At 45.8% G+C, this 24,131-nt stretch overlaps 1 long non-coding RNA gene across 1 annotated transcript in view; it reads right to left on the reverse strand.

Moving 5' to 3' along the window:
- Positions 1 to 23,673, reverse strand: part of LOC146810459 (uncharacterized) — a 56,155-nt gene extending 32,482 nt beyond the window's left edge. Inside the window, exons 1-3 of the long non-coding RNA XR_014965690.1 lie at positions 23,543 to 23,673; positions 22,306 to 22,382; positions 20,705 to 20,847 (exon numbers count right to left, since the gene is read on the reverse strand). This is a non-coding gene — a long non-coding RNA (uncharacterized LOC146810459). The remainder of the gene's footprint in view (positions 1 to 20,704; positions 20,848 to 22,305; positions 22,383 to 23,542) is intronic.
- Positions 23,674 to 24,131: the final 458 nt, after the last annotated feature.

A 24,131-nucleotide genomic window follows, 5' to 3' on the forward strand; every position in this document is an offset into this window, starting at 1 on the left:
GACCAGTGCGCGTACTGTAAGAAATTTGGGCATTCGGCTTCCGATTGTCCAGCACTGCGTGCTCAGCAGTGTCCCCGTGGTCGGGGACAAATGAGAAATCGTTCAGGATATTCAGGGCCTAGAGGAAGCACAGGTGATCGTGCTAGGTTTGATGCTAATATGTGGGAAGGATGGGTTTAACACTTTTGATAGAAGGAACCAATATCAAATGTCCGACTATGTGCCGTCTGATTTTCAAGATTCTGCTTATGCATAGGGTTGGCTAGGATAGGGTAAGGAATCAGTTGAAGTTCCAGTAGATCAGAGGGGTCCCTATGTTACAGCACATGTTTTGGGTTCTACTGATCAGTTTCTGGTTGATACAGGAGCCACTCGTAGCGCCTTGTCTAAACAATTGGTTCCAAGGGCTCCCCTGTCTGGCTTAACCATTACATCGATAGGTTTTTGATGGAACCCCTTCCCTTAGCCCACTGTCACAACCACTTGCATTCCATGTGGATAAATGTACTGCTCCATGTCCATTTTTGCTTTCCCCGAATACACCAGACAATATTGTGGGTCTTGATATGCTCAAGTATTTCAGGGCTACGATACAATTTTCTCCAGAAGGTGTACGTGTTATCTTGAATGACAACCATCCTGTGACGGAGAGAGCTTGTCTTGTTAAAGAGGATATTGCATTAGCTTCACTCCCTAGTACTTTGTGGGCTACTTCAGACACTGATGTAGGGAAAATGGTTATTCCACCAGTACATATTAGTGTCAAGGAGGGCGCTGTGCTGCCACGTTTGCCTCAATACAAAATTTCACAGGAAGGCGAAGAAGCACTCATACGTATTGTCCATGATCTCATTGAAGTGGGGGTTGTTGAGGAAGTTCCTTACAATGTTTGTAACAGTCCAATTCTTCCTATTCTGAAAAAAGATACTGACACTAGGATTTACCGATTCATTATTGATTTGCGAGAAGTTAACAAGATTGTAGTACCACAATAACCTGTGGTTTCTGACATAACACTTCTTACTATGGTTCCTCCGTCAGCAACTACATTCTCTGTGATAGACTTGAAGAATGCTTTCTTTTCGATCCCTATTCATCCTGATAGCTGATATTTGTTCGGTTTCACTTTGAATAATCGATCGTATAGATTTTGTAGAGTTCCTCAAGGCTATACTGAGAGTCCTAGTATTTACAGTCAAGCATTAAAAAGACAACTTGATTCTTTCGTTTTGCCTGAAGGTGTGGCTCTCATACAATATGTCAATGACATCTTGTTGGCAGCCGATACCCCCTGAACAGTGTGAAAAATGTACTTTGTCCTTGCTTTCTTTTCCTGCTTCCCATCATCACAAAGTGTCACGAAAGAAATTGCAATATTGTAGAACGAAGGTAACCTACTTAGGTCACCTTCTGTCTAAGGAGGGACGTGCACTCACACCAGATCGCATTCAAGCTATTTTAGACACACCAGTGCCCCGTACTCAGAAAAATGTCCGTGCATTCATTGGTCTTACTTCTTTTTGTAGGCAATGGATATTAGGGTTTTCACACATTGTTAAACCCTTGCTAGCAGTTTTGACTAAAGATACTCCAATGCCCCTCCCATGGACAGATGAATGTGAGACTACTTTCCGACAGTTAGGACAAGCTCTTTGTTCAGCACCAGTGTTAGGTACTCCAGATTATATGAAGCCTTTTACACTCTATGTACATGAGAAAGATGGATGCGCATTGTCAGTTTTAGTGCAGACACACGGTCACAAACAGCGTCCCTGTGCATATTTTTCAGCAGTACTTGATCCTGTTGCTCGTGCGTTACCTGGATGCTTCCGTTCAGTTGCAGCAACAGCTGTGTCAATACGTCAGAGTGAAGGGATAGTTTTGTCACATAAGCTGTTGGTGCTAGTACCCCATGCGGTTGATGCCCTTTTAAATCAGACGAAGACGCAGCATTTAACTAGTGCTCGTCTGACAGGATACGAATTGACATTGTTGACCCCTCACATTACACTGAAGAGATGTGCGACACTAAACCGAGCCACTTTGTTGCCATACCCGGTGACTCAGTCTCAGTCACAGGAGTCTCATGACTGTATATTCCTTACTGAGGAACAGACAAAGGGTTGTGTCGATTTGCAAGACACGCCCCTTTCAAGTGTTGATGGGGAACTATGGGTTGATGGGTCCTGTTTGAAGTTACCAGATGGTACAACGCCAGCTGCATATGCAATTACAACACTTCAGACGGTAGTTGAGACAGCTCGTATTCCACAGAAGTCAGCTCAGGCAGCTGAGCTAATAGCTTTGACACGAGCGTGTGAACTTAGTACTGACTTATCTGTGAACATTTATACAGATAGCCGCTATGCTTTCGGAGTGGCTCATGATTTTGGGCTACTCTGGAAGGAGAGGGGCTTTCTTACATCCCACGGGATGCAAATAATGCATGGAGAATTAGTACATAATCTCTTGACTGCTTTAACATACCCGAAGAGAATAGCAATTGTTAAATGTAGCACACAAGAAAGTAATTGATAAGATAGGACAAGGCAATGCTTTTGCAGACCAAACAGCCTGTGAAACTGCCATGCAGCGAAGCACCACGTCTATGTACGTAGTGAAGTCACAGGCTGAACGTTGGCATCAAACCAGACAGGAAGTGCTAGATATGCAGAGATCTGCTTCTGCAGCAGAAATTGTGCAATGGTCTAAGGAGGGAACATTGGACGATGAAGGCTGTTGGAAGAATAAAGAGATGAGCAAGTGTAGATTGCCTACAGCCTATTTACAACCTATGATTCATATGCCACATGGGCCGGCACATGTTGGAGCCTCCTCGATAACGAAATTGCTCACGCAAGTTTGGGAGCATCCAGAAATTGCCGGCACAGCTAAAAAGATGGTTCAGTCTTGTCTGATTTGTCTTCAGAATAATCCTGGTAAAGGGACACAAACTCCTACAGGAGGGTTTGCTACGCCAACCGCACCTTTTGAAGTTTTGCAAATGGATTACATCCAGCTTGAGCGCTGTAACAACTTAAAGTATGTTTTGGTAGTGGTATGTGCCTTCAGTAAATGGATAGAGGTATACCATACGAAGGACAATACAGCTCTCACTACAGCAAAGGTACTTTTGAAGGAATTCTTCCCTAGATTTGGTGTTTGTAAACTTTTATGGAGTGATAACGGACCCCATTTTTTTGGGCAAGTTGTCGAATATGTCCTGAAGGGATTAGGGATTAAGCAGAAATGTCATGCTGCTTTCCATCCACAATCAGCAGGGCTAGTGGAAAGGTATAACGCCCACTTAAATTGAAACTGGCTAAAATACTGGCTCCCACACCTTTGGCACTGTTGTCCATTAGATCAGTGCCACATTCGCGATCTGGTCTTACACCATATGAGGTGGTGTTTGGAAGGCCTATGAACATTTGGGGAATTCCTAAACCACGTCCCATACATGTTGTACCATGTGGATTGATGAGTGACTACCTATCACAATTGACTGACAGTTTGATTTCTATTCATCAACAGGTTCGAGAAGCTCTTCCTGATAGGTCTGCAGGTGAAGGCCATGGACTTCGACCTGGAGACCAGGTGATGATCCGATCATTCCAGAGGTCGAGCAGCTTGGAACCGAGGTGGCGCGGCCCGGAGCAGGTGCTCCTTTCAACGAGAACTGCGGTCCGAGTGACGAACAGAAGGAAATGGGTGCACTCCACCCACTGCAAGAAAGTGCTGTCTACCTTAGTGGATCCTGCTGCCTTGATCGACCATCATGACATCCTGGATACAGAGAGAGGCCAAGCCATATCACCTGACGAACCTGAGGAAGTCTTCCCGGATCACACGATTCCTGGAGTATCCCGATACCAACTGAGACAACGGAAAGAGCCTGCATCGTCGAAATAGACTGGTTGAGCAACCACCCTGGGTTAGTGAAACGGAATGCCGATGTGCAAAGGGGGGGGCGGGGGGGGATCAGTCCTGTATAGTGTAGCGACACCCGTCTTGACCCTCGGTGAAGAAACCAACGGCTGCCCAGGGATAAGAGCTCCAACGATTGTTTTCAATGACAAGCTGATCATGTCTACAATGAGAGCAACTGTTGCTAAGAGAAAGATCATTTGTGCTATAGGGTTTGCTGTTGCTATGGTGGCTGTAGCAGTAATAACCTGGTTCGTTGAGAAAGTTGCTCCTGCTCGAGAGCTTTTGATCGCCACTACTCCAGTATCAGTTGAACACCACTACTTTACGCTTCCCTACCATGAGCAGAAGCATCGACAATCCTACTTAAATAATATCTTTATCCAGATATTGCATCATACTCATAATGCCACAAATACTACCAACTGTTGGGTGTGTGGGATGATACCTGCACATCAAAAGAAAGGAGGAACACCTTTTATTCCTCTTCACTTTTCTCATAATGGTTCTTGTCAAGCTTGGTATGCGCTTTTGTTTGCATCTGGAAGACGTACAGTAGGCGGGCTTCTTTTTCGCCTTAATAAAGTATGCTACCAAGATAAAGATGGTTATCCTCAAGCCAAAGGGACCAAATGGGAATGGGAAGAGTATCAACCGGACAATATTTCAACACCATATGTCTTCACAAATATGAGAACTTTTACCAGTAATGAACAATTTGTGATTTCTGTTACTGGAGCTAAAGCAGATCAATGTATAAGCAGTATTGGGAGAATTCCAGTGGGGAAAAGCGAATGTACTGTAATTCTGACTATTGAAGGTGTAAACAACAGTAGTTTTATAGCCTCACATAATACTTACTTTATATGTGGTAGCCAAGGATATTATCAACTACCTGCTGGGTGGTCAGGTGTGAGCCATGTGTCCTTTCTATTGACCCCTGTGTTTATGACACCTGCATCATACCACCTGGACCTTAAATTATTCGATGATATCTCTCGAAATAGATACAAAAGGACAATAAGTCCTGACGAAGTAAACCAAACTGATACCACTCTGCAACAATATGTTGATTTTAATTTAGGTTTGTTCTTCTTTGTAGGTGCTGCATTAAACAGTAGGAAAATAAGACGATTGACTAGAGTTGTGGAAGCTGTTACCAATCAGACAGCTATGGCACTTGGGAACATTACGGAGGAGCTGCAAATTGCAAGGATTGCAGCTCTCCAGAACCGAATGGTTCTAGATGTGGTTCTGGCTGATCGAGGTGGTGCATGTAGCATCATCGGTAGCAGCTGTTGCGTATTCATACCGGATCACTCACCTTCAGTATATGACGCAATATCAAAACTGCATAAAATTGCTGCAGAAATTCATCCAGAGACTGGTACTTGGACTTTTGCGGGATGGTTTTGGACTCTTGTTTCTGCTTGGGGCTGGAAGCTACTGACTATCCTGTGTGTAATGATTACGATACTTTTTACATGCTGTGTATGTATCCAATGTGGTCCAATGCTTTGCTTCATTTGCATCACTGTCTGTATACCTGTCAAAAGGAATGTTGCAGAAACAAAGGCCCAACAAATGTTGAATAAAGAGGTGGCCGAAATAATGCTAATAGATGTACGGGATGCATATTTAGATTACCCCAGAGGAACGAATGTCTTCAGCTAATGCTAAAAGGGTCGTCTGTTGTAAATTGGCAGCGATTGTATTAGCATTAGCGGAATCCATCTTGTATTTAGAGGCTAATCTTGTCCATTTTGTGGAATCCATTTTGTATTTCTGGCAGCCATTTATTTGCCATGTGCTGCCACATGCTCACCATGTGCTCTGTCCTCCCTCAGTGTTGACTGCTCTTGTAATCTGCCTAGAAATGAATTATATTTAGCATCTTCCACCTTTGCACATGCCCAGTTGAGTTTTCAGCTGTCCTTGCAGCTGTTAGTAGTATGTAACTGTCAGGATGTGTTTACTAGCATTGGCAAACTGTTAACTCCTCCTACTTGTCGACTGTGCATTTCTATATGACCTTATATGTGCATAAAACCTTCTTCTGTACTTGTACCGCCTTCTTTTTGAGCCCCTGTGTGGGTATAAAAGGACCATGCTCCTTCTGTTCGGTGTGCTACTTCATTCAATACCGAAGGGTGCTGTGTGAATGTAGTTCCACCTCATGAGTTTTATGAAACTTTGTATTTTCTATTCCAGTTTCTGTGCCAACTTCTTCCTATTGGTCTGAGGACTCTGTGCAGGGCGAACCCCTTGCACTGGTAGGCCTAGCTGAGGTCCACTTCTACAGGTGGACCGCTGATTTTTGCCCTCTCTTGCTAATGACTATACCAGCCTCACTCTCTATTTGGGGGACTTCACAGCCCGGTGTGGTTGTCCAGGGCCCTTAGAGTCTCGCGGGAGGGGGCCGATACTAGGGGGTCCATGGACAAGGTAGGGCTGGGACTTCTACTACCCACGCAGATGAAGGCTGCTCAGAACTTATGTTTTTCTGTTTAGGATTGAACTCGCAATGGGGCACGTCATAGAGCTGGGTTCCCGCTAACTGTAATGTTTTTGGGGTTTCCCCCGCCGGGTCCTGGAGGTCCTTAATGATACACAGTTGCAATCGATTTAGATGACGGGGTTCGGAGTACGGCCTTCTATGGGCCATACCCTTCTTTTTGTTTAGCGAGCTACATCCACCCCTGCGTGATTCACACTGGGGATGAATTTTTCTGGTGGGGAGAGGGTGGGGCAGTTTTGTTGGTGTGTGGGATGGTATTGCAGCCAAGTTGGGGTGGGACAAGCGTGGGTGGAGGGAGGGTGGGGATTGTGTTCCGAATTGATTTTTCGTTTGGCCGCATGGCCAGATTCTATATGTTGTTGTGTGTACAATGGGGAGTTGTATTGCACAGGCTTGGTTGGGTTGGGCCTGATGTGGGTGGGGGATGGGAATAAGTTGAGATGTTTTTTGGACGTAAATTCAGATGTGACGCCTTTGGATGGACGACGCTATTGCTGTACTGGCATGACAAGACTGACGTTATGGATACGAGACTGTAGACTCTCCTATAACGGATAGGACCGGGGCTAGTGATGACACTCCTCCGGACACGGTGGCCGTGCTCACATGGAATGTACGTGGCCTCAATGATTCCCGAAAAAATAAGTGAGGGAAGTTTTGAGCTATCTATACCTGAGGCGGAAGCCGGGAGAGCGCGCAGCGCATTGCTTTTGCTTTTATAATTTAAAAACTGTCACTGAATAACGTGTGCTAGCTTTTAGAAAACTCACCACAGCACCCTGCAACTGCTAAACAATCGAGCACTTTACCCAGCTCACGTAGCGGACTCTAACGCTGCCAGCTGACTCCTAAATTGCTCCACTCCTCGGACGCTCGCAGCGTGAGGACTCAGGCCACGCCCACTTGTTTGGCCACACCCCCCTCTCCCCTCCCTCAATCAACCTCCATAAAATGTGCCTATGGCGGAAGCGCAGCGGATGAGCGCAGCGGGAGCGCCGTTTGCGCGCCGAAGGCGCGCCTAAGGCAAGCCCGTCTGCGCCCGTCCGCGCCAGACCGAGCCTAGAGCCCACACCCCTGGCCGGTTCTGATGCGCCCCGAATCAAATACTCACAAGAAACTCTGTACCAACTCAGAGATCCGTTAAACACTAGATGTAATGGACTTATTACCCCGGAACAGGAGCTTCTTAGATGCCCTATCTGCGCCTACAGGGCTACGCCCTTATCCCACTCCGAACCTGCCTGCCTGGAGATGGCCCTGCTGAATTGCAGGTCACTCCCTAAACACCACATTGAAATTAACCTACTATTAACAGAGTCAAACTTGGACGTTCTGTTTTTAACAGAAACTTGGCTGTCCGAGAGCTCCGACCCGGACATCATCCAAGCACTACCTCCTGGGTACCTCATTAAAACCCTCAATAGACCGACAGGAACGGGAGGGGGCATCGCGATTATCTATCGTGACAACCTCGCATGTCAATTCAAAGACAGCCCCATTCTCGACAGTGAAAATGTCCTCTTTTCTTTACACCTGCCACCTTCTACTACACTAACTGGGGTGTTAATCTACCGTCCGCCAGGACAGGTAGGGAGTTTCATAAACTCACTCATTGATGCCATCTCCTCCCTGGCGTGCGGGACGCCAAACTTTACAATCCTCGGGGACTTAAATCTCCACTTCGATGATCAAGGCAATAAACTTGCCACAGACTTAAAAACTGATCTAAATTCCCTGAATCTACAACTACTCAGTAATGATCCCACCCACATGAAAGGACACCTATTGGATCCCATCTTCTCTAACCTCTCCAAACTCTCTGTTCAAACTCCTCTCACTCTCCCCTGGTCTGACCACTTCTTGGTTCCACTCAAATTCCAACTTCCAGGGAAGATCTCGGATACTCCTCGCCCCCGGGCCCCGTCACGCCCATGGAAAAAACTAGACACTAGCCTATGGGAACGCTCTCTGTCCTCTACTCTACCCACAATCGACCCCGACCCCTCCAAAGCCGAAATTCAATTACATAATTGGATTAGCGACTCTCTCAATACAGTCCTGCCACTCAAAGCCCTCCCTCCCAACAGGAAATCCTCCAAAATACCGTGGTTCACTGAGGAACTACGTGAATTAAGACGGAAAGGCAAAAGGCTTGAACGCCAATGGAGAAAGCACTGGAACACAGAAGACAGAAGTGGATACAAAGCCCACATTAGGCTCTACAAAAATGCATTAAAAGCGGCACAGGCCGCCTACTTTGAGGATCAAATAGCAGCCGCGACCAACTCCGCAAAAGAGACCTATCGGATAGTCAAACTCCTCTCCAAAATACAGGAACCCCCTCCACTGCCAGACCTGGATGGCACAAAATGCAACCAGATGGCAGAATTCTTTTCGAAAAAAAAAAAAAAAAATCCTCAACTCCCTCCCGGCGACGCCAACTGCACTAAGAGGCCCTTACCACCCGGCCTCCCAAGACACCCCGAGGTTGCTCTCCTTTCCCCAAATCACCACCGAAACGTTTCTCAACGTCCTGCACAAAGTCAAAAGCGGCGCCCCGTCAGATCCAGCTCCGATCAGTAAATTGAAGCAAGTTGCTTCCACTATAGCCCCTCCTCTCACCAACCTGATCAACGCCTCTTTCGAACATGGCACAGTCCCAGCAAACTGGAAAAAAGCCACTGTGAAGGCTCTCATAAAAAAACCACATCTTGACCCCACAGACCCATCAAACTTTAGACCGATCTCACTGCTACCGGCGATGAGCAAAATCACCGAGAGAGTAGCGAATCAACACCTTTCTGAGTTCCTAGAGACCAACCATCTCCTCCGCCAAACCCAGACAGGTTTCAGACCAGGACAAGGGACGGATACCGCATTGTTAGCCGTGGTCGAAGATGCTAGGGGCATACTAGACATAGGAGGATCAGTGGCAGTGATCCTCCTCGACCTGAGTGCCGCCTTCGACACGGTGGACCACGCAACCCTTGTTCACCGTCTTGAACTGATAGGAGTGGCGGATTCCGCTTTAGCCTGGATCTCATCCTTCCTTGAAGACAGGTCTTTTCAAGTGACAGATGGGCACTCCATCTCCAAGGCTCAGGCACTCAAGTGTGGGGTGCCCCAGGGGTCCTCCCTGAGCCCCACACTTTTTAACGTGTACATGGCTCCCCTCAAGGATGTTGTCAAACCTTTTGGGATTAAATCAATAATGTACGCCGATGACACTCAGATCGTCGTTTCCCTCAACCAATCAGACAACGCCCTCACCAATTTATTTAGCGGTCTGAAAAAAGTGCACCAATGGATGTGCGAGTCCCGGTTGAAACTGAACGGGGAAAAATCAGAAATACTCCTCCTAGGAAACCCAAATAAAACCCCCACACCTCTTCCCTGGCCACCATGCATGGAATCTCCACCATCCCCAAAATCCGAAGTAAAAAGCCTAGGGATATGGCTGGACCAGGATCTCAGTTTTAAAACACAAGCGAGGAAAACTGCGGGAACGTGCTTCGGCCTTATGAAGATGGCACGAAAGACCCTCCATCTACTCCCCCCTCAATCCAGGAAGCTCTTGATGCAGGGGCTGGTGAACTCCAGATTGGACTATGGGAATGTCCTATATCTGGGGGCCCCAGTCTCTGTAGTCCACAGACTTCAATGCGCACAAAATGCGGCGGCAAGAATACTCACAGGAACCGCAGCAAGGAACTCGGCCAAGCCAGCCCTCAGAAGTCTGCACTGGCTGCCAGTCAAGGAACGGGTCAACTTCAAGACCCTGTGCATTGCCCATAGAATACTGCACAATGAAGGCCCTCCCATCCTCAGGCCTCTTGTGTCCCATCAACAATCAAGCAGACAACTTAGATCCAACTCCCTCTCCCTGGCAAAAGTCCCCAGAATTAGGAAGGCCAGAACAGGTGGTCGCCTGTTTTCGTACAATGCCCCCAGACTATGGAATGCCCTCCCACTCTCCCTGAGGCAGGAACAAAACCACCTCAGATTTAGGAAAAGACTGAAGACCCTACTCTTCCCCTGAGCACTCCCCCACATGACTTCCCACCCTACAGGACTGTGTTCACTAGCGCCGGGATGCCTAAGGGTAGCTGTGCGCTCTACAAAACCCAAAATCAAATCACAGACACAGGATTGATATCGCCCTCCTTCAGGAGACACACCTTCCCCTAAACAGCCCTATCGTACGCACTAAGGGACTACTGGGTAACGTGCATGCAGCTGGCTTCACTACTCATGCTAGAGGGGTCCTGACGTGGGTTAATCCAAAGACGGCGTTTCGTCGCCTGTGGAGACGGATAGGGAAGGTCGGTTTGTTCTCACCAAATGCTGTGGTAAGGGACTGGAGTTGTTGTTTTTTTAACATTTATGGCCCAAATTACAACCACCCAGACTTCTATACTAAGCTGCCTGACCTAACTCAGTCCTACGCTGCAGGACAAGTCTTGTGGGGAGGTGACTTCAATTTGGTGAGGGACCCGGAGTTGGATAGGTCGGTAGGCCCGACGAGACGCCCCTTGGCTTTGGCTAGAGCGGTGGAGTCGTCCTTGATCAGATTGGATATGTGTGATGTTTGGCAAAGCAGACACCCGGGTCAGGGTGGGTATACGCATTACTCTGCGTATTATAATGTCCATACCAAAATTGATTACTGGCTTGCCTCCAGACACTTGCTCCCCAGCATTCGCACCTGCACAATACTCCCGCGCACGTACTCTGATCATTCGCCCCTGCTCTTGGTGCTCGCTTCCCCTAGGAAACGTATCCCCCCTTTCCTGTGGCGCTTCCCGCCCTACTCTCTCCTGGACGCTGCTTTTAAGGATATGGCCACGGCCAATGAGACGTTCTTTGAGGCCAATGTGGGATCCGTGGACTCCTTTCAAACCATATGGGAGCCTTTCAAGGTATATATTAGCGGAGTTGCCATATCTAAACATGCATGGGTTCTTAAATCGATTCGTGACAGACTGGTGGATTTGGAACGTAAGATCAAGAATCTAGAGACTTCCTTGCTGGCTGGCCAGAATGTAGCGCTCACTCTGGAACTGACGCAGACTCTCCAGGAATACCATGCAGAGGCAGACGCGGAAATATGCCACAGCTCGCACTTATGGCGAGGGAGATCGACCGGGGGCGGTTCTCGCGCAACTCCTCAAGCAGCGTCGAGATAAAACGGCGATCCCAGAAATTCGACCACAGCCTGGAGACCCTCCCCTGGCGGAGGCCCAAGTGGCGGAGAGTTTCCGACAATATTATGCGGACCTCTACGTATCCCGAGGCTGCAGTCCTGACGAGCAAATATTAGACTATTTGACACATATCAAACTCCCGTGGCTGTCCAATTGGCACCTTGAGTTTCTGATGAGACCAATTGAGCGAAATTAAATAATCCTAGCTCTTTCTGGTATGAGATCGGGGAGCGCACCGCGGAGCGATGGCCTCACGGTGGCCTTTTACAAGGCGTTCATTGATCTTTTGCTCCCACACCTGCTTACGCTCATTGAGGACATGTGCACCATGGGAGGGATGCCCCCATCTATGAGGGAGGCGATATTAGTGGCTATACCTAAACCAGGAAAACCTTCGGACGAATGCGCCTCGTACCGCCCACTGTCCCTTATGAACGTGGACGCCAAACTTTTTGCTAAGCTGCTGGCCGATCGTCTGGCGCCACTTGTCATGACCTTGGTAGCCCCAGAGCAGGCTAGATTCGTGCCCAGTAGAAACCTGACGTACAACCTGTGTACATTATTTGCTGCTCTACACAAGGAAGTACCGGCTGTTGCGGTATTTTTGGACATGGAAAAGGCATTCGACTCGGTCGAATGGCCCTTCATGAGGCAGGTCCTCAGCCGCATGGGAGTTGGGGAGGTGTTCCTGCAACTTCTTGCAGTGCTGTACAACTCTCCCACAGCGCGCATCAAAATCGGCGCACTAGTCACTAACCCCATACACATATGCAGGGGCACGAGACAGGGCTGCCCCTTATCTCCGATCCTCTACGCCCTGACCGCTGAGCCCTTGGCATGCACCCTGCGGGAGTACCATAGCCATAGGGGAATTCGCTTCCCCAACTATGCCTGATTGTCTCTATATATGCGGACGACACACTGCTTTATGTTAGAGACCCTAAGACTAACCTCTCCCCGGTCCTGCGAGAGGTGGTGCTATTTGACTCCCTCTCTGGCCTGAGAGTCAACTGGAATAAATGCACCGGCCATGGCAGCCTTCGAACCTGAATACCCACTGCAGTGGACTACAGAAGCTGTGCAATACTTGGGGATCAAACTACACACTGACTCTGAGGTTGTCCTGAGGGAGAATTATGGAGTCGCTATCTCCAGGTTGGAAGATGACATTGACAGATGGGTGCGCCTCCCTTTAACGCTAATAGGTAGAGTGTCTCTTATGAAAATGGTAGTGCTACCACGTTTTCTCTTTCTTTTCATGCACATACCAATGGTGCTGCCCCGCGTTTTCTTCCAGCGCCTACATTCTCTAATGGTGCACATGGCGTGGGCGGGCAACCAGGCGCGCGCCGCCTGGCACATTTTGACATTACCATACTCGATGGGGGGCCTTGGTGCTCCCAATTTGAATCTATACTATAGAGCGGCACAATGCTCCCACGCGTATCACTGGATACATGGTCCATTTGACATCCCGCACGTATGCATTGAGACGAAAGTGGCCGCGCCTCTTCCGACCCTATTGTTCACGCCCCCGGATAGGCACACGGGTATATTGGATTCACTGAACTCGGTGGTCCATGCCTGGCATTATCTATTAACTACACAGGCGGATAATATAATGTATTCCCCGATGGCCCGACTTGACTGGTGCCATTGGCTTGCTCCATGTAGAGACAGGGGAGTCATAGCTGCTCTACAAACCCTGAATTCCCACACTATCTGGGACCTCTTCGCGGATGGTGTGGCGCGTTCGTGGGGGGATGTGTCTGGTGGGGAAGCCGATCCGATGCCTATCGCTCAATTCCAATTCCACAGACTTCGACATGCTCTCAAGTCATTACTAGGGGATGACATGAAGGAGCCCCCTGAGGTTGTGGCCCTTACTGCTGTCATTAAAGCGCAAACACCTTCTAAGATGGTATCTAAGATTTACCATATCACAGTGGCGGCTGCGGGCAGTAATTACACCAAACCACGGCTGGCATGGCAGCGAGACCTACAGGTAGACCTTACAGATGACAAGTGGCTCTATTGCTGCGTGAGCACTAAACACGTATCGCTAAACAGGCGGCATAGGCTTGTACATTTTAAATACTTAAACAGGGTGTACTACACGCCGGAACGCTTGCACCGTTACGGGCTCCGCGAGGACCCTCATTGTGAAAGATGCGGGTAACAAATCGCGGACTTCTTTCACCTAGCCTGGATGTGCCCAGGTATAGCCACTTCTGGGACTGGATATTTATGGAAATAAATCGGATTACTGGAGTGACATTGACCCCTGACCCGCTCCTAGCTTTGTTGGGATACTTTAAGCCTCTCCCTAAGAAGCTACGACGACTGGTAGACATGGCGACACTCCTAGCCAGAAGATGTGTTGCGGTTAGTTGGCTTTGTGGTCCGACACCTACGATAGCTCAGTAGTCAAAAGATATGCTGTATTGTTGCACTCAGACCGAAACCTACAGTGAGCTGTTCAACCCCCCCCCACCCCCCCCCCCCCCCCGCCGCAACAGACCAAAATATTTTTGGGACCTATATATGACGAGCAGGACGAACATGGTGGATACCGACCCTGACGACGCTCCCCCCGACGGAGTTCCGCCTCCCCCGCCCAGGAGCCCCCCCTTTAATGCCCCACCTGACAGATGCAGGTCCAACCGAGCGTCCGACTTTGGCCATGTCGCATCTGACAGGGGAGCGATCTATTATACTTAGGAGATGGGCTTTCCCACTGTTTTATGAGGTCTCCTTGTCTCCACCATAGCACTGCGCTGTTTATTCCTGAATGTCACATGATGCTTACCTCATTCGAAATACGTCACTGTCTTTTTTTTAAATGTAAAACTCAATAAACATATTAAAAAAAAACAAATGAAACAATTAATGGATGTTTCTGATTGCAGACATCCATCATTAGAAATCAAGGAGAACTTTACTGTACTGTGTAAGCCTTGCTCTAAACTATAACCGCGAGATCATGATGGATGCCATCTTGTGATGTAAAACCTTTGTGGAAATGATGACCAGTGAAAAAGAAGTCATAGCTGCACTCAAAAGAGCAACTAGTTGATCTAGTTAACCAAACTATCAGGATAAGAAGACTGTAATAATAGGGAGTATCAAGGGTCTTGAGTAACTATATATATGAACACTGCGAAACAAGTTGTCTATTCTTCTTAATGGAATTGATGGAAACCAAATAAAGTGAAAACCTTTAATGGGATTATTGAATAAAAAAATAAAAATAAAAAAAAAATCTTTCCACAGCATTGGACACAGTGTCATATGCAATTTTACTGGAAAGGCTAAAGCTTATAGGAGACAGGGGGTAGCACTTGAATGGATCTCTTCCTACCTTAAAGGCCGTGGGCAGCACGTTTTTCTCCGCCCTTTCACTTCAGCATCCAAACAACTCAGATGTCCCAGGGCTTGGCCTTGAGTACCTTGCTTTTTAATATCTACCTGGCTCTGCTGGTGTCCCTAATTTCTATGAGAGAGGTCAAGGCGGTCTCTTACGCGGATGACTCCCAGTTGGTGTTCTCCTTCAAAGAACATTCTACGGCGGCCTTTTCTTCTTTTAAAGACTGCCTGATAGACACTGCTGGATGGATGAATGAAAACTGCTTGAAACTGAATGCCGATAAGATGGAGGTCTTATTTTTTAATGAAGCATCACCTCCTCCACTAGCCTTTGGTGGCCTGGAGAGCTGGGATCCCTGCCCTCCCCTAAGGACTTGATTAAAAAATTTGGAGTCAAATGGGAAAAGGACCTGGCCCTCACTGCACAAGTCCGGCAAATCTCAGCAGCATGCTTCAGAAAAATTAGATCTATCAGAAAATGTCCAGGCTTCGTGCCGGAAGAGAGCCGCAGGATCACGGTTCATGCCCTTGTGACATCACATCTGGACTACGCCAACGGTCTTTACCTGGGGATGCCAGGGTACCTGATCAAAAGGCTCCAGACAGAGCAGAATGCGGTGGCAAGGCTCATCCGCAATTTTACTATGCGCCTGCACATTTCTCCGTATCTCAGACAGCTTCACTGGCTTCCAACCGCCAGGAGCGGACACTAAGGGGGTAATTACGATGGTGGATGGACTTCAGTCTGTCCTCCATCGCCCCGGAGATGGGGACCGCCCGCCTATAAGGCGGTGGTCCTGCAAATGAAATTAGGATGCGACCGCCACCACGGCAGCCGCAAACGGCATGTTTAACATGGTGCCTGGTGCTGCAGCCATCAGCACCTGCCGCAATGTTGAAAAAGCACTGTTCATATTTCCTACACTACGTGACAGGCACCATGCGGTGCCTGCCACATGGTGCAGGGAAATGTAGGGGCTACCATAGGTGCTCCCCAAGTGCACACACCGACGGCCCCTGCACAAGGGGTGCCCGCAACAGGCTCCCAAAGTACAGCCCCCCAGCCTTTCCATGGTGGTTGAGCGGGGCTGGCGGGGATCCAGCATCCTGATCTGGCAGACGGTGCCTGCTAGGCACTGCCACCATTCTGTGGATGCAGCACGGTCCGACAGGCAATCGTAACGATTGTCTCTGTTGGACCCGTGATGAGCGAGCTTTCTGCCCGCCAGGCACGCCGCCCACCATCCTAATCTGGTGGGCGGTAATTGGCCTTGTGCAATGGCGGTGAACCCACCACCGGCAGTCTGCTGGTAGCGGGTTCACCGTCATCGTAATCAGCCCCTAAGATCCAACCATCAGCGTTTCCTAATTGTCCCTCGCTTTTCTAAAATGAGACAGGGGCAGGTCTTTTACGGTAAGGCCTGCCAAACCTTGGAATGCCCTACCTCTCCACTTAAGTATGCTGAACTCAGAGCAGGATTTTAGAAAGGCACTGAAAACCGTGCTCTTCAAGCAACGGGAATAGCTGCATGAGCCTCAATCTTTAAGGTCTGCTTTGTGAGCGCCGGGACACCTCATCGGAATTAGTAGTGCGCTTTATAAAGGTTCTTGATTGATTGATTGATGTAGAAATGTTCCTAAAACACATACACATCTGTCCAGTGTATTACAATATACCTCTACACATACACACATCTTGATGGTAATTCTGCAGTTGGTTACAGGGAGTTCTGCATTACCTGCACTATATGATTATGTGGGGTCAATTGTGTAACTCACACTATTGCCCTATGTGTACTTACATGTAAGAGTTATTTTAATATGCTAGTAACTACTCATATTGGAAATGTAAACATGTATATTATATATATATATATATATATATTTAGATAGATACATATATATACACATATATCTATATATATATATATATTATCTACTGGCGGTCACCAGTAGATAGTTATAGTTAGGACCGTGTTTCCATAGGAAATCTGAAAATTCTATTTTGAATAACTTTGGCGCCGGTTGACGAATCCTCGCGAAATTTTCAAAACAAATGGGGCGCTCCGCTCAGCTCCCACCCTGAAAGTCTCGGGGTGATTAGTCAAGCGGGGGCCGAGAAAAAAGGGGGGTCCCAAAACACGTTTTCCCCATGCATTTTTCCATAGGACCTTTAGTCGAAGGTACAGCCCGAACGGCTGAACAGAATTACTTGTAATTTGGCAGAGAGGTAGTCCTCAGTTCAGGGAAGTGCCTTTTGCAGGTCTGGTGTCAATCTGTTAAGTATTTCCTGAGAAAATAGCGTTTAAAAGCATATAAATATCTATACGCGCGTACCGTGTGCGCATTGTGCGCGAGCGAAATTCTGATTGGTTGTTAGATGTCGGTAAACATTCGAATCGGTCGAAATCAGGAAGTGTCGGCTGCCATTTTGTCTCTCGCACTGAAAAGTAAAGGGGGAAAAAAGGTGGAAAATGTGAAAAGGGGGCAGGGAAGAGAGTTCCTGACCCCCTAGCCTTTGTCAGGGGGTCACAGAAGGACCCCCAAGGGGAACATTTTTTTTTTTTATTTTTTTAAATCGTTCGCACGGTGCGCGCACGGTGAAAAACCTTGAGAAAAAAAAAAATTCTAAATACATAACTTAGCATTTAAAAAAACGTACAAATTCACTTAAAAAAACACCATAGGTTTCACACGTTATAGTTAGGAATTAGCATTTAAAAAACCTTGCAAATTCACTTAAAAAACCATAGGTTTCACACAGGTTATAGTTAGGTGGATATTTCACTCGTAAAAAACCAATGAAATTCCCCTGTTATAGTTAGTTCAGATAACTATAACTCACGCGACCGCCACTCTATCACAAGGATGATGTCATGAGTGATGCCACTGACCATGTCATGAGTGATGTAATATGTGATGTCATGAGCAGTGGATTGCGGGTGCGCGAGTTATAGTTATCTGAACTAACAATAACGGGGGAAATTCATTGGTTTTTTACAATTGAAATATCCACCTAACTATAACCTGTGTGAAACCTATGGTTTTTTAATGAATATATATATATATATATATATATTACCTACTGGCGGTCGCCAGTAGGTAGTTATAGTTAGGACCCCTTTTCCATAGGAAATCCGCAACATTCTATTTTGAATAACTTTGGCGCCGGTCGACGAATCCTCGCGAATTTTTCAAAATAGGTGGGGCGCTACGCTCCGCTCCTACCTTGAAAGTCTCGGGGGGATTCGTCAAGCGGGGGCTGAGATAAAAGGGGGGTCCCAAAACGCGTTTTTCCCATGCATTTTTCCATAGGACCTTTAGACACAGCTACAGCCCGAACAACTGAACAGAATTACTTGAAATTGGGCAGAGAGGTAGTCCTCAGCTCAGGGAAGTGCCTTTTGTAGGTTTGGTGTAAATCTGTTCAGTAGATTCTGAGAAAATAGCATTTAAATCAATATATATATCTGTGGCAGCTTACCGTGCGCTTACGGTGCGCTTACGGTAAGCTTACGGTAAGCTTACGGTACGCGTACGGTGCCGTGCGCGAGCGCGATTCTGATTGGCTGTTAGATCATAGTAAACATTCGAATCGGTCGAAACTTGGAAGCGGCGGCCGCCATTTTCTCACTCGCACTGTCAGGGGGGTGAATAAAAAAGGTGGATAATGTGAAAAGGGGGCAGGCTCGACAGTTCCTGACCCCCTAGCCTTGGTCAGGGGGTCCCAGAAGGACCCTCAAGGGCAAAAATAAAAAATAAAAAAATTTCGAAAAATCGCCGTATGCGCGTAGCGTACGCGCACGGTGACCTGCGGAATTCCGCGAAATTCGCGGAATTACGCGTACCGTGCGCGCACGGTAAAAAAAAAAATTGCAAAAAGGAAAGCTTAAAAAAAAATAAAAAAAATTGTGAGGTAAGGTTGGCTCTTATAAGAGCCGTTGGGTTCATACAGGGATGGAGGAAAGAAAGAATGGGAGTATTATAAGCGTCTACAAACATGCTGGTCTATCTTATTGTTAATAAGGGGAAGACTGACCTCCCCAAAAACAATAAGACCACCACATTTTGTACACCTCATTTCAACACTCCCAAATCGAGGGTTGATGTCCAAAGGAAAAGAAGAAGGTGATGCTCCAACAACAGAGGAAGGGCTCAGCTGAGCTGCCGGTGATGTACTCGGCTGAGCATCTGAAGCTGGGCTCTGGTGACTTACTGAAGAGTTTTCTCCAGTATGTCGAGCAAAGGTCCTTGGGTGTCTGTCCTGGAGGTGTCTCATCATAGAGTGATTTCCAAAGGAATATTTCCTCCTTGGATTTCCTCTTGATAAAACACGACCACAAAGTGTGCAAGTGACCAATTGAGCATTCACCTTTTTCTCCCCCTCTGGAAAAGTGAAATACTCCCATACAAAAGAAGTCTTTTGTTTCCTCCTTCTCTGGATCATGGTGGTGCTGCTGGCCTCACTCTCAGAAGAGGTCTGCTGTTCTGCCATTGTATCCCAATGTCAATCCAGCTCCTGCTCCTAGAGAATCACAAGCAGAAATGAGGGGAATGGGTGTGGTGTGGGAAGAATCTGGAACTGAAAGTAGTTTCAACCAATGAAAAGTGTTCTTTCAAGCAGTAATGAGGGGAATGGGTGTGGTGTGGGAAGTTTCTGGAAGTGAAAGTAATTTCAACCAATAAAAAGTGATCTTTGTAAGTCACATGACCTGCCGTGCGCGCACGTGACGCTTACGGTGCGCTTACGCAGCGCTTACGTCACTTTCGCGCATGCGCATTACACGCCCCAGCGTAACCGCGACGTTGCTTCCGGGTATACGCGTACGGCACGCACGTATCACGTAGGCGCGCTGCACTAATGACGTCCAGAGCGCGTAGCGTCAGCTTACCGTACGCGTATCCTACAAGCGCGTAGCGTCAGCTTACCGTACGCGCACGGAAAAAAATGCATTAAAAAAAAAAAACCTTTCCATAATGCAGGATATAGTACATATATTATTATATAAAAAGGCTTACAAAAAATGACATAAAAAAAAAATTTGCATTTAAAAAACAATACAAATTCACTGAATTTGGGAATCACACACATTATAGTTAGAAATTTAAAAATCTTGCAAAGACACTGGAAAAACCATAGGTATCAAACATATTATAGTTAGGTATTAGCATTTAAAAAACCTTGCAAATTCACTGAAAAAACCATAGGTTTCACACACGTTATAGTTAGGAATTAGCATTTAAAAAACCTTGCAAATTCACTGAAAAAACCATAGGTTTCACACATGTTATAGTTAGCTGGACATTTTACTGATAAAAAACCAATGAAATTCCCCCGTTATAGTTACTGCAGGCAACTATAACTCACGCGACCGCAATCTTCTGCTGATGCTAATACTGTATTTAGACACTTATTTGCCCATGTCTTCTTCCATTAAATTTTAGCTTTACATATATTACAAATATTTTTTTTTCATAAAGACACATATGTCATCAGCAGAAGATTGCGGTCGCGTGAGTTATAGTTGCCTGCAGTAACTATAACGGGGGAATTTCATTGGTTTTTTATCAGTAAAATGTCCAGCTAACTATAACATGTGTGAAACCTATGGTTTTTTCAGTGAATATATATATATATATATATATATACACACACATATACATACACATCCAAATACACAAACATTACCGAAGCACTGAGAACGCCTCCTCCTCGCCTCTTCCAACGGCGGTCCGCGGCGAGGTGGCGAGGCTCAAAACATCACACCAACCGCTGTAAGCCTCCTTGGAAAGCAGCAGCCGCGGACACATGTGACTTGAACATTTCGTAAACTGTGAAGACAGACTACATTAAACATGGAGTTAACTCACACCTTTCTTTAACAGTTTGCCGTTTCTGTTCACTTATATCATATTTGCATTTGATGTGTGATTTGAAGCTGCATGTTAATACAATTCAATATGTTAATCATTCAAACCCTAATTTATTCATTGGTGAAATGACCAAGGGCATGATTAATATCATTACATCAGATATCAAAAGTATTCATAAAAGTGATTAGTTCTATGAAGTTCTTGAGAGTCCAGTTCTTGTCATGTAGAGCATCGGAAACAGCCAACGCGCGTTTCGTCACCACAGTGACTTCCTCAAGGCTGTAGAAGTAATCATAAATACAAAAAATTTGATAAATATATACTGCAAAAAATATTTCTGGTTAGTTTATATTATAAAACCACAGACTGCCTCCTTATATTGAGGAAGAAAAGTAATGTGGGATAGGCACCAAGGGAAAAGTGACCGCACCTTTAGAAAACAAGAAAGGAAGGAAAAGTAAAGAGTACTCAGAAAAAGACAAGTGAACAATATTCAAATCTAAAAACGCTGAGTGCGTGAACAAGGCCCAAGCAAACAGACCCAAAAACACTATAGTATAGATATTGGTCTAAAAAAACCTTCAATTACAGTAAGTCTCTGAATAGAAAATACGTAAACACAAGAGGAAAAAAACCTTTGAGAAAAAAAAAAACTTTTGAAAAAGAAAACTTTTAAGAAAAAGAGGGTCGCCATTCAGGCCTTAAGTATACCCCAAAACCGAAAATTATCAGTTATAAAATTAATGACCTTTAGTGGAGTTCACATAGAGGCTTCAAAGTCTCTACTCCCCTGTTGACTCAGATATCCTGGATAACTGTAAATTCCCAGGTTCACATTCCAATATTCTAACCGACTAAGAATAAAGAAGAGTGTTACACCAACTGGTAAGACTCCATTTCATATACATTGGTATCTGGATGTCCAAGATGTCTTAAAAGATGAATACCTAATAAGATACTGCTGAGGACTGCTTTAGATCCTTGTCTTTACTTACTACGAGTTTGAGTATGACTTAGGTATAATAGAATAGTTCTTCTGGACGTCTAACGTACTGCGTTTGTATCTGTTGATTAATAAGGACAAACATTCAAATATTATTGAACAGTTTACAAATCGAATTTATTAATTTTATCTCTACATTCACTTAGGATTCCAAAAATGAATATGAAGCCACACTTACTTTCAATACACTAAACCTTTTTTGTGTTTTTTGTTTCACAAGGTCTTGAGTCAATATAGGATGGAAATCGAATCAGATGTCCCATAGTATTATGAAGTAATCCTTAGTGCCAGAGACATATTTAAAAGCTGAAAATTACTACATAAAATAACATTTCCCTGATCAAAAAATACAAATTTCACTCGACTTTTCTACAAACACCTGTGTTATAACTCAATTTGTAAATCACACTTACACTTAATAGCACGAGGTAATGGTCGTCGCTGTCATCAGAAAAAGTGTATCCACAAGTTAGGGAACCATGATAAGGCCCTGTAGCTCAACAAAAGGGTATAAAGTGAAAAAAGAGAGGAAAAAAAGAGGAAAAACACTTTTAACACAAGTAAGTTTTAACACTGATCTTGTATTAAACTAGCAAGGTTTATTAACATATTAAAGATTTCTTTGTAAATATTCATAAGGTTCAGAGTCCAAGACTCAAGGTAAAACAATGAGGCCCTAGAAAGTCAGCGAATTGTGAATACACACTTAAGTTTATATGAGCAAGCCCAGGGCACAAGTCCTAAAAAAAGAAGTGGGGGGACGCTCCAAGTTAGGTGGTGTCACCGGAAGTGACCTCACAGCCGGAAGTGACGTCACGAGATGGAGTCCCCACTAATTAACAAAGGTTAGAAGGCGATGGGGGCAGGTTCAAAGGGCAAAGGAGAATGTTTACGTTGGAATTAGTCACCGTATTGACACTCAAAGGAGCGGGGAAATTAAAGATGCGCTTGTTCGGTGCGCATTTATTGCCCACAGTAAATTTGCCGGTCTCCGTCTGAAATGCATAAACACATACTGACCTTTTCTAATATAGGGCCACGAGCGCCCGTCTGTCATACTGAACGGCTCCATCAACGTGAAACAACTTAAAGAGCTCTATTCGCCCTCTCTCGACAATAGAAGGTTAGGTTTGGTGAGTGCTGAGCGCGCGCGCAGGCTCGGGTACCGGCTCCATCTTTTGGGCAGGGTGGACGGCGTCCACCCGGTAAAAACCCGGTAAAATAAGTGGGGGGACGCCGTCCACCCGCGTGGTACCCCGACTCGAGCCCTGAGCAAGCCTAATTATACCCGATACACCAGCAACCATTTGAGAAGTAAGAATGTTTCCCATCTCATTTTGACTTTAGCATTACTTGCATCTATAGACTGGCGGTTTTGTATACCAACCCAGTTATGCTTTAAAAAAAAAAAATCACAAGGAAGTCCCCGTTTAAACGTACATAAACTATATTAGTAATGCACGTTTTTCAAAACTACATCGTGCATTATAGGCAGCGATAAACGCCCAATATCCTAGATGGTAATTCGGAAAGTTGAAGTTTCAGGCATTTCCCAGCGAAGAAAAGTAGAGGTCAATAGTCTATGTTTATTAAAAACATGCTCGCACTAGCTTGCTATCTTCATGTCCAAAAATCACCGCTCTCACTCACCTGGGGAAAAGAATCCATGTGGCAACGACCAATAGTACCCTGCCGTCCGTTGTAGCCAAGCACCTAAGGCTCACCTCACGATCGTGTTTAAATAAAAATGTTAACCGGACAAAGCTCACACATCAGCATCCGATGATTAGAGGACGGACTTGCCGTTCCAGACTACACAGCAGCCATATTGGAAAGGTAAATAAACTTTCCTCAAGCGACTTAGTCACCAGTTATCTTCATTCTTAGCCCTATGCGTAGTACGTGCAATTGTTTAACCCAATAGCAAAAATAAACTGATTTCCAAAACCATTGGGAGTATGCAAAAACGAGGATTACTAAGGAAAAACGTATTAAAGCCAGCGCCTGGTAGAACGATGTAAAATACACAGGACTTAATAACAAAGCATAATAAGAGCGGACATTGAAAAACTAAGGCATAAAAAGGTGAAAAGAAAGAAGATCCCCAAGGCCAGTAATATCCAAAGATCAGACAGCACCCAAATTGGGTTCACCAACTAAGATCTGTATATATCTTTATGTATAATAAAGAGAAAGACCAAGAGCACCATGTACAAAGTAAAGCAGTTCTGCCTCAATT

The sequence above is a fragment of the Triturus cristatus genome, chromosome 7, assembly GCF_964204655.1.
Source record: "Triturus cristatus chromosome 7, aTriCri1.1, whole genome shotgun sequence".
Lineage (NCBI taxonomy): Eukaryota > Metazoa > Chordata > Amphibia > Caudata > Salamandridae > Triturus > Triturus cristatus.